Genomic DNA, 4,899 nt, shown 5'->3' with positions numbered 1-4,899 from the left:
CCCAGGACTCCCAGGTCCCTTTCCACAGAGCTGCTCTCCAGCAGGTCACCCCCAACCTGTACTGGTGCGTGGGGTTATTCCTCCCCAGACGCAGTACCCCACACTTGCCCCTGTTGAACTCCATTGGGTTCCTCTCCACCCAACTCTCCAGCCCGTCCAATGCGAAATCCCCCTGAACACAAGCTTCCCTTTCATTTCTGATACTCATAACCTTTGTCTTTCCAATCCCGATGGATGAATTTCTAGTTACTGGCCGCACTAACACCACTATGTCTCATCGCTCTCCTTATTTAGCAGTTCAACAGCAAAGAGTGACCCAGAGAAAGCCTTCCAGAGCAAGGCGCTCCGTACGCTGTCCGCGAGCAGAGCTCGTGAAAGTATGCTGGCCCAAACTTGGAGAGACGCCAAGGGTCCCTGGCACAGATCCTCCTTCTGGTTCCTTCGGCCCAATTTTCCTCTGTGCCTGTGGTTCTTTGGGTTCCCAGACAGACCTGGACGGGTGTAGGACAGCGTGGCTTGCAAAATCTAAACGCTTTTACGTTTGCATAACTGTTATCGCTTACTTTCCACCTCCATTCACGTCCTGGAACAAAGCAGCGGGTTTGCCCGCAGCCTCGTGAAACGTGAGCTCTTTAGTACAGATAATCCGAGGAGTGTCATCCACTTCCTTACACAGGTGGGAGCACTCAGCACCCAGCAGCGCCCGGCTATCCGCTGCTTCTCCGTACAGCATTCAGGAGTTCTGCCACTGCTGGATGTCGTGCTCCTCTAACCATTGCCATTACCCCATTTTCCGTCCTTCCTACTCAACCGATGTGATTGACTTGAACTAATTTGAGGAATGTGGCCATGAGATGTGAAAAAAGGGAAAACTGGGGAAGAAGCAGTGAGAAGACCCGCACTGGAAGACTTACAGTCCAAGATGGAGAGGCTGAGATCTTCTGGAAGGGTGACCTGCTCTGACGAGACAGCCTCCAAAAAGCCAGCAGCTTCTCTGGATGAGGATTCTGACGCGGCTCCTGCCCCTCCATCTTCCACATGGCGCACCCCGTCCCTCTGTATTTCTCCGGTCCCCGCGTACGACCCCTCCTTACATTCATTCCTCCAGGAAAAAGCGCTTCGCTCTTCGCCGCACCAGGTCACCACCACACCTCAACAGGCAGCACATCACGGCCACACACGCCCCGGCCTCTACGCCTCCCGCTCTCGGACTATCAGTCATTTCAGGAACCGGCTAGCAGTTATCCTTGCTGGCAGTCAAATCCTCTACGGAGGCGCTCATTCTCCCTCGTTTTCCCCAAGGAAAGCCTTGACCTCATCACCCTACAGGTGGCCGTTGGGGTGATGAAGGGAGTCGCTCTCTTCCAAGAGAGAACGCAGAACTCTTTAGGGAGAAGGGACACAGAGTTACCCTAAAATACTGTGGAATACTGTGTCCAGTTTGGGGGTCCCCAGTTCAAGAGGGACAGGGAACTGCTGGAGAGAGTCCAGCGAAGGGCAACCAAGATGATGGAGGGACTGGAGCATCTCCCGTATGAGGAAAGGCTGAGAGCGCTGGGACTCTTTAGCCTGGAGAAGAGAAGGCTGAGGGGAGACCTTATTACTGCTTACAAATATCTAAAGGGGGGTTGGAGGAGGATGGAGCCAGACTCTTCTCGGTGGTTCCCAGTGACAGGACGAGGGGCAGTGGGCACAAGTTGGAACAGAGGAAGTTCCGTCCAACAGACGGAAGAACTTCTTTAGGGTTGGGGTGACAGAGCAGTGGCACAGGCTGCCCAGGGAGGGGGTGGAGTCCCTTCTCTGGAGGTTTCCCAAACCCGCCTGGATGCAGTCCTGAGGGATGTGCTCTGGGCAGTCCTGCTTTAGCAGGGGAGTGGGGTGGGTGAGCTCTGGAGGTCCCTTCCAGCTCTGAAAATTCTGTGGTTCTGTGTGAAAAGCTCTTCAGTTCTCTGCTTATCGCACAGCCTCTGCTGCAAACTGCCTCGGAGCCCCAGTCCACCCTGTCGTCCCTCTGCAGTTAAGCACGACTATGACTTAACTCACGGTTTATCTTCTTTGTACCTCGCACCGCCCTCTCCTTGCGCGTCCATTTTCTACGCTTCAGACCAAAAGACGGCATTTCCTCGGCAGGGTAGTTACGATGTTTTAATACGTAAAGCCGTCAGCTGACCGAGGCACTTGACAGAGGCCAGCTCCCCCGTTCGTGCCACAAGGAAAACCAAGCCCCCAGCAGCAGACGACGAGAGCGTGGAGCAGAGAACGCGCTCTGCAGGATGACAAACACCCGCCTGCTGCTTCTAATCGTCTTTGAGCCAAAAGGCTGGAGAACCGGACAACATCAGCGACTGCTCCGCAACACCACGTCTCCGCTCAGCTCTCCCGGCACGGTCTAACGCGCCAGGTCGTTCGAACAGCAGAGAACGCCTGTCTGGAATAAGCTCTGCGAAGCCTGAGCGAGACAAGCGCGCAGGAGCTCAGCCCTTACCGCACCGCCGGCCCTTCGCTGCCTTTACGTTGTTATACCGAGACCCTGGGAGAGAGTTTAAAGCTCTATCAGAAAAGTCTATCGCACCGGCCTGCCCTGTCTCGACCGCCGAGCTGTGCGGAGCAGAGGGGACAGCACCGCCTGGGGAGGGGGACGAGGGACGAACAGGGTGTTCGGCGGCCGGCGCTGCCCTCTCCCGGGTGCAGCCCACCGTGCTCAGCTGAACGTCACACTCCTGCCCTGCCAAGGCTGAATTTGGGCCTTACCCCTTGCGGGTGGCATCAGCATAGAGCCCTTAAGGCAACCCTGTTGGTGCCTCCTCCGCCAGCTCCGCAGCAGCCGCGGAGCTCCCGGGCTTGTTGTAAAGCAGAGGGGGAAGCTGCCTGCAGCAGGGAGAGAATCACAGAACGGTTTGGGTTGGAAGGGGCTTTAAAAATCATCTAGTTCCAACCCCCCTGCCATGGGCAGGGACATCTCCCGCTAGACTTTCCAACCTGTTTTCCCCGTCTCGTGCCCGGCAGCGAAGGCAGATATCGGGCAGAGGCAGGCAGGGAGCTCTGCCGGGGAGGAGGCAGCCCCCCAGGGAGAAGGACTGGAAGGAAAGAGCACAGGAACAAAGGGAGAGGACGTGCAGCGCCTGTGTGCAGCCACCAGCCCTCTCCGAATCGACGGGGTGGGGGGAGGCACAGAGCATCCCTTTTGCTGCTCTGCCTGACCAGGCTCACAAATCACCCAGACATCCCTAAGCAGCAGCTTCCTGCAATTACAAGCAGCAGAACACATGTGCCAATTAGACGCGCACCAATATCCTTTTCGGCCCTTGATCTAGGCCAGATCTCAGCCCCGGGGTGCGGCAGAGCCAGGCTGCTTCCTCTGAGGGGATGGGGACGGGAAGGAGCATCCCCCCGGCCACGGTCCAGGAGGGCTCTCCTCCCCTGCCGCAGCGACGGCGGCTCCCAGCGCCAAGCTCCCTGCATGCCTGCACCGGGGGGGGGAGATCTCAGCCAGAGAGAAACGCAGGAGAGCAGCGACGTCTGCTCCTGTCCCATCCCAGCTGGAAAAATCTTAATCCCAGACTCCCAGACTGGTGAGGGCTGGAAGGGCCCTCTGGAGCTCCCCCATCCCACCCCCCGCCAGAGCAGGGGCACCTCCAGCAGTGGCACAGGACGGCGTCCAGGCGGGTTTGGGATGGCTCCAGAGGGGGAGACTCCCCCACCTCTCTGGGCAGCCTCTGCCACTGCTCTGCCGCCCTCACAGCAGAGAAGGCCCTCCTCAGGTGGAGATGGAACTGCCCATGGTCACCTTTGTGCCCGGTCCCTCTTGTCCTCTCACTGGGCACCACTGGAACCAGACTGTCCCCATCCCCCGGCACCTCCCTTGAAGGACTGATCAGCGTTGAGGAGATCCCCCTCAGTCTTCTCCTCTCCAGACTGAACAGCCCCACGTCCCTCAGCCTTTCCTCAGCAGAGAGATGCTCCACTCCCCTCAGCATCTCCGTCGCCCTAAATTCTATACCGGTTGAGAGAAGCGCTTGGGCCTTGGGAGACCTCATCACCGCTGGGATATTGAGCGAGACCAGGCAGGACGGCCGAGCTCTGCTGGGCGAGCAGCTCCGCCTGGCCCTCAGACACTTCTCTTCACCCTCTGTTTCCATCAGGAGGCTTGCTTCCCCCGCGCAGCTCCACACCAAGTCCCTGGCGCTCGCTGCAGATGAGGGCAGAGCTGGCCTGCCAGCAGATATATTTTGTGAACGCAGCACTGCTGCCCACAAACCATCCTGGGGCACCACTCGAGCCCACCCAAGTCCCTCCCGAGAGCTACAGCCGCAGGAGGACGGGGTGGGCAGAGAGCAGACGTGCCTCTTGAGGACCTGTCAGACGCTGGGCCTGAGAAACACGCTTGTTTGTTAACACCCCAGGGAACTGAACGCGGCTAGACAGCTCCCGAACGATGCCACGGCACAACGCCAACAGAGGAAGGCAGGGACAACGGCAACAAGAGTGCTGGAGACCCGTTGTCTCCAGGACAGGAGCACAGGGACAGCCCTGGAGATGCTCCGCTCCCCAGCGGGCACATGCTCGGTCACCCAACCAGCCACTTCCCCGACGGGTCAGGAGGACCTGAGCTCTCTCCTGAGCTCCCTGAGGGACACAAGCCCCCGTCTGGGCTGGAGAGCTGCTGGCTCGGGCTGAGGAGCCTGTAAGGGCTGTTTGTTCAGAGAGACCCCCGCAAACGAGTCTCTGCGGCTTCTGGCCTGGAGGGGTTCGTCCACACCACGCTGCGCTTCCTCACGCTTTCATAGAATCACAGAACGGTTTGGGTGGGAAGGGACCGTAAAGATCATCTCGTTCCAACCCCCTGCCCTGGGCAGGGCCACCTCCCCCCAGCCCAGGTTGCCCCAAGCCCCGTCCAAC

The 4,899-nt window shown here is 58.8% G+C and overlaps 1 protein-coding gene across 1 annotated transcript in view; it reads right to left on the bottom strand.

The window, feature by feature from the left end:
• The window catches only part of CLPB (ClpB caseinolytic peptidase B homolog (E. coli)), a gene marked incomplete at its 5' end in the record, with an annotated part of 103,707 nt that overhangs the window by 98,154 nt on the left and 654 nt on the right, over window positions 1-4,899 (bottom strand). The gene's annotated exons all lie outside the window — the stretch shown is intronic.

Source organism: Charadrius vociferus, unplaced genomic scaffold (assembly GCF_000708025.1).
Source record: "Charadrius vociferus isolate BGI_N301 unplaced genomic scaffold, ASM70802v2 scaffold1140, whole genome shotgun sequence".
Taxonomy (NCBI): domain Eukaryota; kingdom Metazoa; phylum Chordata; class Aves; order Charadriiformes; family Charadriidae; genus Charadrius; species Charadrius vociferus.
The sequence above is the reverse complement of the archived record's forward strand: the minus strand, read 5'-3'. Positions and strand labels throughout refer to the sequence as shown.